The sequence below is a fragment of the Rhinolophus sinicus genome, linkage group LG05, assembly GCF_036562045.2.
Source record: "Rhinolophus sinicus isolate RSC01 linkage group LG05, ASM3656204v1, whole genome shotgun sequence".
Classification (NCBI taxonomy): Eukaryota; Metazoa; Chordata; class Mammalia; order Chiroptera; family Rhinolophidae; genus Rhinolophus; species Rhinolophus sinicus.
Genome location: NC_133755.1, coordinates 171,867,340 through 171,882,334, shown reverse-complemented (window position 1 = coordinate 171,882,334; position 14,995 = coordinate 171,867,340). Strand labels below are relative to the sequence as shown.

Below are 14,995 nucleotides of genomic sequence, written 5' to 3'. Positions count from 1 at the left end.
TATTCAGGACCTCTGGCCATTTTTTAATTGAATTCTTTGTGGTGTTTTTTGTTTGTTTGTTTTTTATTGAGTTGTATGAGTTCTTTATATATTTTGGATATTAGCCCCTTATCAGACGTGTTGTTTGTAAATACCTTCTCCCATGCGGTTGGTTGCCTCTTACTTTGTTGATGGTATCTTTTGCTGTGCAGAAGCTTTTTAGTTTGATATAGTCCCGTTCATTTATTTTTGCTTTTACTTCCCTTGCCTTTGAGGTCAAACTCATAAAATCCTTATGGACCCGGAACCCAAGATCTATAAGTTTAACACTTATGCTTTCTTCTTTGCAATTTATAGTTTCAGGTCTTATGTTAAGCTCTCTGATCCATTTGAGTCAGTTTTGGTATATGGTGACAGATAGCAGTGTAGTTTCATTCTTCTGCACATGGTTTCCAATTTTCCCAGCACCATTTATTGAAGAGCTTTTTTTCCCTCCAATGTGTGTTTCAGGCTTTTTTGTTGAAAGTGATCTGCCCATGTATATGTGGGTTTATTTCTTGGTTCTAGTTCTGTTCCATTGGCCTGTGTATGTCTGTTTTTCTACCAATAACCATGTTATTTTTTATTATTGTCATTTTGTAGTTTAATTTGAAGTCAAGGACTTTGTACTTCCAGCCTTGTTCTTTTTTCTCAGATTTGCTTTGGCTATTTGGAGTCTTTTGTGATTCCATCCAAATTGGGTGATTTTTTTGTTCTATTTCTTGAAAAAATGCCATAGGGACTTTGATGGGGATTGCATTAAATCTGCATAATGTTTTGGGTATTATGGCCATTTTAACAATGTTGATTCTTCCAATCCATGAACAGGGACTATCTTTCCATTTCTTTGTGTCACAATCGTGACAAGGGACAACTGTCTTGTTTCTGACTTTAGAGGAAAAGCTTTCAGTTTTCTACCATTAAGTAAGATATTAGCTGAGGGTTTGTCGTATATGGCCTTTATTATGTTGAGGTACTTTCCTTCTATATCCATTTTATTAAGTGTTTTAATCGTAAATAGATGTATCTTTTCAAATGCTTTTCTGCATCTATTGATTTTTATATGATTTTTATCCTTTATTGATTTATATGGTGTATCACATTGTTTGATTTGTATATGTTGAACCATCTGTATGCTTCTGGAATGTACCCCACTTGAGTGTGATGTATAGTCTTTTTAATGCATTGTTGTATTTGATTGGCTAGTATTTTGTTCAGGATTTTTGCATCATATTTATCAGAGATACTGGTCTACAGTTTTCTTTTTCTGTGTTATCCTTATCGGGTTTTGGTATCAGGGTGATTTTGGCCTCATAAAATAAGGTAGGAAGTATTGCCTCTTCTTCGATTTTTTGGAAGAGTTTCAGTAGGACAGGTATTAGATCCTCTTTGAGTGTTTGGTAGAATTCACCAGTGAAGCCATCTGGTCCTTTTGCTTTTGGGGAGGTTTTGGATGTCTGATTCGATCTTTTTCTTTACTGTTGATCTGTCTATTTGGGTTTTCCAGTTCTTCCTGATTCAGTCTAGGAAGGATGGATATATATATAGCCATTAACAAATGTATACACATTTTAAGAAAGGAAAAAAATATTAAAATTGTAATACTCAATATATACCAATAACAAAAGATGAATACAAGTCACATTTGACTTCTGCAATTACAAGAGGTGCTCAAAGTGGTTACCATCAGCGTCCAGACACTTCTGATTATGGTGAACTACTGCTTGAGCAACGTTGACCAAAGTGTCCACTTGTATACATTTTTTTCGCAACCCCTTAGTATGTGTCCATTTCTTGGTATATATTTGTCCATTTCTTCTAGGTTATTGAATTTGGTGGCATATAGCCCTTCATAGTATTAGTTTATGATCCTTTGTATTTCTATGGTATCTGTGGTAATTTCTCCTCATTCATTTCTGATTTTGTTTATTTGTGTCTTTTCTCTTTTTTTCCTTAGTGAGTCTTGCCAGGGATTTGTCAATTTTATTCAACTTTTCAAAGAATCAGCTCTTTGTTGCATTAATTTTTATTCTATTGTCTTTTTATTCCTATTTCTTTTAATCCTGCTCCCATTTTCATTATTTTCTGCCTTCTGTTGACTTTGGGTTTCATTTCTTCCTCTCTGTCTATTTCTTTAAGATGTAATGTTAGGTTGTTTATTTGGGATTTTTCTTGTTTCTTGACATAGGCCTGTAATGACATAAATTTCCCTCTTAATACTGCTTTCGCAGCATCCCAATAATTTTGATACGATCTATTTTCATTTTCATTTGTTTCTATGCATGTTTTGAGGTCTCCTTTTATTTCTTTTTTGACCCAGTTGTTCTTCAATAGCGTGCTTTTAAGTCTCCACATGTCTGTTTTTTTCCTCTCTGTTTTTGTAGTTGATCTCCAATTTCAAGGCATTGTGGCTGGAGAAAGTGTTGTTTTTAACATTCTTTGAAAAGAAGCTAAGCAAGAACAAAGATATATAATGATGCCATAATATTTTTCTCAGAAATTAACATTTAGAAGTAATTTCCACTAACACTCATTACCATGATTATAATCAAAGATGCAAATAATTTATTTTGCCCTTCTCACAGCGATTTTAAGGTTGCCCAATAGAACAGAAGACCTTAAAGCTGGCAAGTTATGCTGTAAACTGGGACACTAGGAAACAATTACATAAAAGCTTGTACATTATACAGCCACACTTATCCCATATGATAGCCACATTTGAGTATTTAAAATTAAATGTATATTAATTAAGATTAAATTAAATTAGCAATTCATTTTGTCAGTCACACTAGTCACATTTCACATCCTCAAGCTAGATGTGGCTGGTGGCTGCCGCATTGGGCACCACAGATGTAGATTCCTTCATCACAGAAAGATTTATTGGACAGTGCTGTCTAATAACCACCAAATTTGGAAAAGACTTCTATGAAAATATAGATTATTTTCACGTCTTTGGAGTTATTCAAATTATATAAAGTAGTGATGAGATAGTAGAACTATGCTCCTATAGTGTTAAAAGGTTATACAATCTCCTGAGAAATTTTCCTCGGATAATTCTGGGTTCTAATCTTACCTCTGCTGAGTGACCTTGGACAAATTACTTCTAGTTTTTGAGTCTTAGTACCTTGACTTGAAAAATAGGGTAACATAATGCTTACCTCATACGTAATTTATAAATATTAGAAATAATGTATGGAAAGTGCTTTCTATAGTTCCTGTCACATAGTAGGTATTCAAGTATGGTAGTTGTTCTTATTAATTAACAAATAGAAAGAGAGTAAACTGTTAATGATCATACAAAAATCTCATACTTTTGAATAAAGTATGAGTCTTTATTTGTTAGAAAAATTACCTTATAAGGCCTCAGTTCATTTCAGAAGCTTCGCACCAAATGTTTGAGATTATGGGAATCATGACATAGGGAGGAAATGACCAAGCCAGGACAGGAAAATATATACCCATAAAGGAATCAGGGAGTCAGGAAGAGGATAATGAGAAAATAAAGTGGTAAACAGGAGAACAGGGAGAGATAGTACAAAAAGACAGGAACAGACATATGAGTGTAGGAAAAGTCAAACTAATCTCAGATGAAGTTTCTGCTGGAAATATACCAGAAAGAAGTGTAAAGCACAATGACATAATCAAATCAGGAAGAAAAATTCATTTCTCACTACAAGGCTACGAGGAAACAGCTTTTCTATTAAACTAATTTTCCAGTGCTAGAGAGGCAAATATGTGCAAAAGATTCAAGAGAAAAAAAGATGGCAAAACTGCGAATGACACAACCGTCTACTTCTGGTGTGCTTTATAACCTTAAGTAAGTCACTCTAAGCTATTGGGCCACTGTTTTGTAATATACAAACAGCATAGGGTGGACTAGATGGTATTTAATCCCTCCAGATTCTGTATATAATATTTATGGTAAGTCATTTGCCTCTCTGACAAACAAAATTTTAATCTTCTGAGATTATTCCTCAAAAAGAGGCATCACAGAAAATATACATGGCCCAGTTACCGGGGTAGCATATGTAAAAAATAACACGTTACATGTCTCTATGACCAAACCTTCAATAATAGAGAAGAAAGGAGTGAAAAGGATAAATTTTCAAAGGTAGAGAGGGCTATCCGGCATGGTCTGTATACTCCATGGGGAAAAACATGAGTTGACTGAAATTAAACTGGACACTGGAAGAGATAGGATGTTTGGAAGAAGAGGAAAATTACCCCTTTCATAGAAGACTGGAGATTTTCAACACCCGGAAGCTGTAGGAATATGTTGGATGAAACAAGATGCAAGGTGAAGAAAGAACTTAGAAAATTGTAAGATAGTTCAGAGGCCTCAGCATCAGTAATGAATTTCCATTGGATCCTGAAATGTAGAGTCAAGACTTTAAAAAGACAGTAACTAAATCTATTATTGTTACTGAACATACATACACTGAATCCCTATATTGTGCCATAAATAGTGTTAGTTACTGGGGGTATAATGATGAACAAAAAAAAAAAAAAATCACAATCCCAGCCCCTTCAACTTAAAAACCATCTATGTCTAAAATTAGGTAATTTTATTTGTCACAATTTATATTGTTAATTTAATAAATACATATATTCGTACTGATGAAAACATTAGTGTAGAAAAGTCAGCCATGTTACGGGTCTATTGTAAAACCTCATACACCATGTGATTAAGTCCTGCCAGTAGCTGATGAAACTCACCAGAAGATGGCAATACACAGCTCTGTACTTCTGCCATTAAAGTTGCAGCAGCAGATAAATGAAGACTGCTTATATTGAGGCTGTAACAACTCCATTATAATTGCAAAGGTGCTTTTCATTTTAGTCATCATGCTAAATATATTTTGATTACCACATAGTATAGATGTTGTCAGTTTTCTAGGTTTTATTGGTGATCAGGTAACTTAAAAAGTGCAATGTTATGAAAACCTCAGATCTGAAAGGCCGATAGGAAGATACCCTTTCATGTCCTTTCTCTCTTTATCCTTTTCCTATTTTCAACAATGTACCCAGCAAGATTCATGAACATAAAATTGAATTATCATACCAAAATTAGTTTTGTTTTACATTTGAATCCTTGGCCTTAAAATGTATTTATTGTATTATAAAAATTTTCAAGTATGTTTTATTTTTCCTTAAAGGAAATTCAAGCTTTTACCTTCATCAGTGATACAAAATAGGTTTTGTTCTCTACACTCGAGACAAAAATATTTCAGTTACTTGCTCTATTTTTTTTAATGGAACCAGCTAAACATTCAACTGTCCACTTTAAATTCAATTGGGTTATACTTATGTGGGTATAACACTAGTAATTTAACATTATGAATGAGTCAGTCACATTTATAAAAAGATGAGAGAAACTTGCCATCTATTCAAGCAAAATCATCAATCTAGAAATCTAAAAGTGGTTGAAAAATAAAGAATTCAATTTAATTCCAGCTGATGCTATGGATGTTTAGAGTTAAACCTCTGATACCAAGGAGGACACTACAAGACCTCTGACAAAAAAGGAGAACTCTAGAAGTTTGCTCTTCAAGGGCATGAAGAATACATTACAGTTGTCACTACTAATAGGACAAACAGGCTGTTGGTCAAAAATAAATGCACGAAGTTTCAGGTCAAAAATAAATGCACGAAGTTTCAGTTTTTAGGAATTGAAAAAGACCAACTAGTTAAACAATACTTGTAGCATTCTCTCTTAAACTTATCACTAAAATCTTTAAGAATAAAAAAAGCCAAAATTGTAGGACTAAGTTTTAAACAGCTTCCAAAATCTAGAAGGAATTTTATTAACTGTAAAATTGGTGGAACTGGATAAGAAATGAAATCAGTGAGCAAACTCTGTTCTGCCACACTAAAAATAAAGCCTTAGTCTCCCTTCTGTACTAATAGAAACTCTCCCTTTGGGAAGAATTGGAAAAAAAAAAAAAAAATCAACCATGCATTAATAATGGAAGTGATTATAATAATAATGGGAAGAAAATTTACAGGTTTGAAAAAACTCAGCTAGGTAGATCAAAAGTGTATATTTTTACTATTTGCAACCCAGATGTCCTGATTTTTATTACTGTGGTATATATCCTTAGCTTATTAAGAGTAATATTCTGTATCTTGATGGTCTGCCAACACCATCTCTAAGTAGCAACAAAAACCCTGTCTCTTTCATGGTTTCCCCTCCACAAATATTTCCAGGAAACTTTTTTTTTCAATTATAATCTGAATCCATAAATCTTGGCAAATTTGATGAGCAGTCTTTCTCATTCCCCTTAAAGAAGAGCTAATAAATCAAATAATATAAGTTTAACTAAATTAAATATATAAGCATAAATACTCATTAAATTATACAATTAAATTATGTTGATGTGAATGGGGAAGGGAAGGGAAGGAAGAAAGAGAAAATATACTAAATATACATTGCTCATAATTAAGAATCAATTGATACTGTCTAAATATATAGAGCATGTGAAGATACTAAATTTAGACTAAATATAGGTATAAAGGCAAATACTAAAACAAAAGTACAAAGCTATCAAATTAGCAAATGAATCACATATACATGAAAAGAAAAGAAAACCAAGCTATATAATGAAATATATTAACACAAACACACAGAGAAAACAAGAAGCATAACAAACTATGATGACAGAATTAACATTAAACATATCTACTAATGTCATATCAAGAAACACAAATGAACTAAACTCATCCAGTAATAAAAAAGACTTTCTGATTGGCTCTCAAAGAAAAACTCAACTTTGCTATGTACATCTAAAATAGAATGACTTTGAAAGTTTGAAATATTTTTATGTTAAGATTTAAAAATTTCAGGTACATCACAACAAGAACAACCACAAAAATAACAGGTCACACTCTGAATATCAGATAGAGTAAATGAAAGCAAAAATAACCCAAAAAACATTTAAAAAGATATTTCAATTTTTTTTAAATTATAGAATATATATGCACAATAAAGTTCAAATAGCTAGGGATATTTATCAACTAACATAGCATCAAAATTCATTAAGCCAAATGTAAACTACAGGATATAAAAAGGAAATAGAAACCTGTTAGACATGCAAGTTTTAATCTACCTTTTGTATCAGTTTGGGTCCAGTCAAGAGGCAGAAACTCACAAGTTATTTTAACAGAGAGAATTTAATTTAAAGAATCTTTACCTGTGTATTGTTAAGATCATCTCTCAGAAACGAGATGGACTCCCACCCAAAATTTGGTTCAAATGTCAGACTAATGATGCTACACACACACACACACACACACACACACACACACACAACAAGATATAAAGGTTTTATTATTTACATAATGAGGTTTTTCTCAGGAGAGCAAGACAACCCTCCCAGGCCCCAAAAGGCTTGAAAGAACAGGGATAGGAGACAGGCTTGGGATCTTTATTGTGGTCAGAGAGTGGAGTGGGGCCACACTGAGGGTTCCCATATTGGCAGGGGCTTGTGTGGTTTAAATTTCCCACAGGAAGCAGTTGGCTTTCTTATCAATTTGCCAGGTTAAAGTAAAAGAGAGGGGTGATAACCATCAAAATATACGCAGTCAGGCTCTTTATTACTGTATTTAAAAACTGAATGGCCAAATAGACCCCAAGGAATTATAGGGATGGCAACTTAGCGAAGCAGTTACCACCCCCAGAGCTGGAGAAGCAAAAGGAGCAGGTTGGAGTGATTAAACTTAGATACTTCAAAGAAGACTCCACCAAACTGAAACTGAGACTCCAAGTAGGGTGCCCTGCTTGGCTGGTGCTGGTATCTCTAAGCTTGGTCAGGGGTCCCATGGGGATAGTACCAAAACCTCTAAAAAAGTAAGTAAGAACATGCTAGGTCTCAGTGCCCTGGAATTTCTGAACTCTGATGGTACAGTCCAAAGGGGTAGAGGGCTTACTATTGTGATGGGAATAGGAAGTTTCAATGGCTTTCGTCTGATCCTTCCTACAAAAATGGCCCTTTCTCCATAGGTCAGAGAGCCAAAGTGGGGTTCTGCCAGTTGCTTTATATGTCTATTCCAATTATGCATTCCAGAAATGGAGAACTACGCACAGATGGATCAATGAACCATTGTGATTTAAACCTGGGACAAAACGCTATTTTTCATCAGACCACCACAAGCCCTCACTTTGATTGGGTGGAACAAAATAGCATTTTGAATCCTTAGACATTAACAGCAATTTAGACCTAAAGTCCACTAATCCCTGAAAAGCCAGGATATTTCCTTTTTCCCCAGCACACAGTCACTCTAGTGAATGACTTGGGGGAAGATTTACAGTACAATCTTGTGCCAGATGTGCAACATTCTTCCTCAGAAGAATTTTACTTCCCCTTCTCAAGAGGTTCTGAGTATGGTAATTGGCTTCTAGGAAACCAGACTTGGAGAATTTTTTTCTGTGATTTGGATCTAGTACATTTAGGTAGGCTGTCAGTCTATTCCAATCCTAAGGTCGCTGTGATCAAGTAGCCACCCCCAGATTCCTTCAGGACAAATGTGCTGGTATTTTGAAACCATTGCTGGTATTGTTGCCCATTAAGGGAAGGTCCCACCTTGTCCAGGAGCAGCCACGGTCTCTGCTTCTCCACTGTCTGCAGTGAAACCAACAACTCCATTTCTGACCATCATGTCCAGTCACCAGAGAGGGGCCATCACAGCTTTTCAAGGATGCTGCTGTTCCCCTTGCAAACATAGTTCTCAATGCCTTAGTGAAGGCTCCTCCTGTGTTGTGTCAGGGGCATTTAGGCGTCTCAGCCTGGTTAAATGTAAGCCATCATTGAGTCCATTTTTTTTATCAACCAACCAACTAAATTCTTAAAGAAAAGTTGCAGCATTATTTATGTTAACTACTTCAAGTAGTGTTTAAGAACCTTTCGTAAAACAATAAAATGTCATACGCCAAACATCTCTAGGAAGTCAGTTAGATCAGTACCAGACTCATAAATATTTTGAAGATCTGATTTTGCCCCTTGTTCATTTAATATGTTGAAGTCAAACAGTAAATACTGTACTTTCCGCACACATAATTCTCTTCTTACAAACAAGCAACAACAACAAAAATATAAGCACTATCAGAAATACAATGTTCCTATGAGATCACAAATCTGAGTGTGGGATAGTGAGTTTGAAACTTCTATGTTAGCTGGTGAGCCTATCTCAATCCATGATAGATCAAGGGGCAAAAAATAGCAAGGTAGATTAGTTTCCCAGGGCAGATGTAACAAATCCCCACTAACTGGGTGGCTTAACACAACAGAACTAATTCATTCTCTCACAGCTCTCGAGGTCGGAAGTCCAAAATCGAGGTGACAGCAGTGTTAGTTCCTTCTGAAATCTCTGAGGGAGAATCTATTCCATGCCTTTCTACCAGCTTCTGGCAGCTGCCAGCCACCTTTGGCCTTCCCTAGCTTGTAGATACATTGTTCCCAGCTCTGCCTTTATCTTCATGCACCTTCTCTATATTTCTGTGTCTTCTCCCCGTCTTATAAAGACACTTGTCATTCTATTTAGGGCCCAACTGGATAATATAGGATAATCTCATCTCCAGATCCTAAATGTGTACATCTGCAAAAACCCTTTTTTTCCCAAATAAGTTCACAAGTTCACATTCACATGTACAAGTGACATTTTTCTTTTTTTGGTGGTGGTGGTGGGGGGATACATGCAGGGGATCACCATTCAACCAGTGCGTGAGGATAGTAGAGTTCTATATTAGGTAGGGTAAGTAACTCAGTAAATCAAAATAAGTAATAGTTAACAATATTTTCTTCTTAAAATGTAATCATGCTAGTGCCAATTCTGTCATGAGGATGTGAGTTCATTGCAGCTCATCCCTTCTGCTAAATACAACTAAAAATTCTGGTAATATAACCCCTACTTAAGTACCAACCACCTGAAAACCAACCATATGAAAAATACTGAAAAAAAGATTTAAAAAAAAGAGAAAAAAAACAGAGAGGAAGAAATAGAAAACAAACAATAAAATGGCAGACTTAAATCTAACTATATGAGTAATTGCATTCAATGTTAATGACATAAATACTGCCAATAAAAATATACTGTAAGCCACTTTTGTCATTTAAAATTTTCTAGTAGCTACATTAAAAAATAAAAAGAGAAACCCTTATATCAAAAATATTATTGTTTCAATGTGCAGTAAATATAAAAAATAATAAAACATCCCTTTGGTGGGGGAGGGACTATATTTAAAAACCAGTATGTATTTTGCACTTAAAGCACATATCAATTCAGACTAGGCATGTTTCAAATGCTCAATAGCTACATGTAGCTAGTAGCTACTATACTGGACAGCAAAGCTCTAAACATATCAATTAAAATGGAGATCCACAGAGTGGATAAAAAAATAAGGACTTGTTTGCTGACAGTATCTTTAAAAAGTTAAAAGCATACCTACAATATGACAAAAAAATTCCAATCCTAGGTATTTACCCAAGAGTAAGTGAAACATACATCCACCAAAGACTTTTACAAGAATAGCCTTAGCAGCTTTATTTGTAATCGCTCACACTGGAAACAGCCCAGAAGTCTATAAACTGGTGAATGGATAAACAAATTGTGATATATTCATATACCGTAGTAGTGTACTACTCAGCAATAAAAGGAAACAAGCTATTGGTACGAACAACAATGTAAATGAATCTCAAAATCACTACGTTGTGTATAAGAAGTCAGGCAATAAAGGCTATGTGTGGTATGATTCCATTTCCATCAAACTCTAGAAAATGCAAACTGACTCATAATGACTAAAAGTAGACCAGTGGTTGCCTAGGGAGGGAAGGATGGATTACAAAGGGGCACGAGGCATATTTTGGGAGTAATGGAAATATTTTTTACCTTGATTTACATATTCATATGTCAAAACTGACGAAAGTAAACATGTTAAATATGAAGAATTTATCATATTTCAATTATACCTCAAGTAACTTTTTAAATTAATAAATAAGTAATAAAACTAGAAATAGATAGCGGACCAGAAATCAATATGCCCTACCCCCTGACAATTTAAAAATGTTCTTAAATAACGATTCTGTCAGAGTAAAGAAAAACTACATGACGATTACAGAGATCTGAAGAACAATAATTATTATAGAAATAATAACGACCACTGGAATTAATTAGAACACCAAGTATTTACTTCAAAAATTGGAAAATAAGAGCAAAGAACTAAGCATTTATTCTACTTTCCCTGAACAAATTTTGAGTAACCCTAGCTGAAAAAGCTAAGGTTTTTTTACAGACGTTTCCCAACTACAAAAATGTAGAAGAAATGATAGAGTTTTTCTTTTAATCACCATTTTATAATGCCCAATGAAATAATTAACTATGCAAAGATCATCACTGAGTAGGACCACAAAAAAATAGATCAAAAGGGAACATTGCAATAAAAGTATTGGGCTATTGTCACCTGAGCTCACTGATCAATTTTAGCATCACAAAAAGAACAGCTAGATGTCATGTGTCTCCTAACAGGAGGTGATGTCAATGCCCTATAGCATTGGGGGGAAAAAAATTTTTAAATGCTAATTTAAAAAAAAATTAGTTTCAGGTGTACAAAGCAACACAATAGTTAGACATTTACACCCCTTACAAAGAGGTAACTTTCCCTCCCCCAAGCTACTACCCCTGACAACTTATATAACTGTTACAATACCATTGACTAGCTTCCTTATAGCCCCCTCCTGTGACTATATACCGTATTTCCCCCAAAGTAAGAACGGATTTATATTAATTTTTGCTCCAAAAGACACATTAGGGCGTATTTTCAGGGGTGTCTTATTTTTTCACGTAGAACAATCTACATTTATTCAAATACAGTCATGTCATCTTCTTCTGGAACATCGTTATATCGTACTAAAAGAGTCCATCTGGCTGATGATGTTAACTGGGGCTTATTTTGGGGGTAGAATTTATTATTGGGGAAACTGTGTGTGTGTATGTATATATAATTATATATATGTATAATTATAGTTGACATATAATATTATTCTACTTCAGCTTTGGTTGTGCAACACATTGGTCATGCATCTCCACAATCTACACAATCTATGAGGTGATCTCTTTGATAAGTCCAGTGCCCCTCTGGCACCCTACATAATCTTTACAACATTATTGATTATATTCCCCATTCTGTATTTCATATCCCCATGACTATATTGTGTCTAATAATTCACTCTTTCTAGTCCTTTCACCTTCTTCCCCATCCTCCCCTCTCATCTAGCAGCCAACAGTATTTTTTTCTGTATCTCTGAGTCTATTTCTGTTTTATTTGCTCATTTATGCTGTTCTTAAGATTCCACATATAAGTGAGGGCATATGGTATTTGTCTTTCTCAATCTGACTTATTTCAGCATAATATTGTCAAGGTCCATCCATGTTGTTACAAATGGTAAGATTTCATTCTTTTTATAGCTGAATAATGCTCCAGTATATAAATATACCACAGTTTCTTTATCCAATCATGTATCATTGGGCATTTCAGTTTCCATATCTTGGCTGAATAGCAATGCAATAAACATAGGGGTGGATATATTTTTTCAAATTAGTGTTTTGGATTTCTTTGGACAGGTACCCAGGAGTGGAATTGCTAGACCAGAGGGTTGTTCCATTTTCAAATTTTTGAAGTACTTCCATACTGTTTTCCATAGTGGCTGCACCAATCTGCAATCCACCAACAGTGCACGAGAGTTCCCTTTTCTGCACATCCTCACCAGCACTTATTATTTGTTGATTTATTGATGATAGCCATTTTGACTGGGGTGAGGTGGTATCTCATTGTGGTTTTTATTTGCATTTCTCTAATGATTAGTGATGTTGAGTATTTTCTCATATGTTTGTTGGCCATCTGTATGTCCTCTTTAGAGAAATGTCTCTTCTTCTCCTCTGCCCATTTTTTAATAAGTTCGTTTGATTTTTTGGTATTGAGTTGTACGAGTTTTTTATAAATTTTGGATATTAATCCCTTATCAGATGTATCATTGGCAAATATCTTCTCCCACTTGGTAGGATGTCATTTTGTTTAATTGGTGGTTTCCTTTGCTGTGAAAAATCTTTTTAGTTTGATGTAGTCCCAGATCTTTATTTTTTCTTTTGCTTTCCTTGCCCCAGGAGATATATCAGTAAAAATATTACTAAAGGTAATGTCTGTGAATTTACTTCCTATATTTCCTTCTAGGAGTTTTATGGTTTCAGATCTTACATTTAATTCTTTAACCCATTTTGAATTTATTCTTGTATATGGTGTAAGAATTTGATCCAGTTTCATTTTTTTTGCATGTATCTATCCAGTTTTCCCAGCATCATTTATTAAATAAACTATCTTTACCCCAATGTAAATTCTTGCTTCCATTGTCATAGATTAAATGATCACATAGGTATGAATTTATTGCTGGGCTCTCTATTCTGTTCCATTGATCTGTATCTGTTTTTATACCAATACTATGCTGTTTTAATTACTATAGCCTTGTAGTATGATTTGATGTCGGGTAGCGTGATACTGCCAACTTTGTTCTTATTTCTCAAGTATGTTGTGGCTATTTGAGGTCTTTTATGATTCCATATAAATTTTAGTAATTATTGTTCTAGCTATGTGAAAAATGTCATTGGTAATTTGATAGAGATTGCATTGAATTTATATGTTGCCTTTGGTAGTATGGACATTTTAATTGTATTAATTCTTCCTATCCATGAGTATGGTATAGGTTTCCATTTATTTGTATATTTTTTTAATTTCTCTCTTCAGTGTCATAATTTTTTGAGTACAGGTCTTTAACTTCCTTGGTTAAATTTATTCCTAAATGTTTTATTGTTTTTCTGGCAATTGTAAACAGGATTTTTTAAAAAAAATTTCTCCTTCTGATAGTTTGTTATTGGTGTATACAAATGCAATGGATTTCTGAATATTAATTTTGTATCCTGCTACTTTACTAAATTTATTTAGTTCTAATAGTTTTTTTGGTGGAATCTTTGGGATGATATAATCTGCATATAATGACAATTTTACTTTCTCCTTTCCAATTTGGATGCCTTTTATTTCATTTTCTTGCCTGATTGCTGTGGCTAGAACTTTCAGTACTATATTGAATAAAAGTAGTGAAAGTGGGCAGCCTTGTCTTGTTCCTGATTTTAAGAGCAATGCTTTTAGCTTTAAAAATATGGAACACTTCATGAATTTGCAGGTGCCATGCTAATCTTCTCTGTATCACTCCAATTTTAGTATGTGTGCTGCAGAAGTGAGCACAGCATTGAAAAATTCTTAAGAAAGTGTGCCTCCATTTAATCAAAACTTTACAACTTCCATTTACATAAACTATGACACCGTGAAGAAGCAAAGAGATAAACCCAAAATGTCAGGCATCATGCAACATCTTGATGTCTTGCATGATGCCAAGACAACTGACACAGTTTTAGTAAGAAATGGTGGGAAAAGTAAGGGTAGGAGAGTGGGACGGCAAGTGCTGTAGATACAGATAGACTTAAGAGATTTAACAACTAAGTGCTAAGTGTGGACCATGTTTAAATTCTGAGTTAACAGAAAAGAAAAGAAAAATCACTGTAGAAAGCATTTTGGGGACAATTGTGAACATTAAATGTAGATTGAGATGCATCAAAGAACTATTGTTAATTTTGTGATTGATAATAGTACTGCAGTCATGTAAGAAAATGTCATGTTTTTTTTGAGATGTGTACTGAATGTGTAAGAATGAAATAACCTGAAATCTAAGATTTGCCTTAGAATACTTTATCAAAGGAAAAATGTTTAAAATGTTTGATAAAAAATACAGCAAAATCTTATAGATTCTTAACATTAAGTGATGGATATGTGGGAATTATATGCATTTTTGTATTTGTTTAAAATTTTTTATAATAAAATGTATTAAGTGACAAATAGTGTCTTGTTAATATAGCAGAAAAGAAGCATCTGGTTCAAGAT

General features: G+C 34.1%; 1 pseudogene; it reads right to left on the bottom strand.

Annotated features, from left to right (window-relative positions):
• Positions 1–14,210: 14,210 nt before the first annotated feature.
• Positions 14,211–14,302, bottom strand: LOC141571946 (U6 spliceosomal RNA; annotated as a pseudogene).
• Between the last annotated feature and the right edge of the window lie 693 nt (positions 14,303–14,995).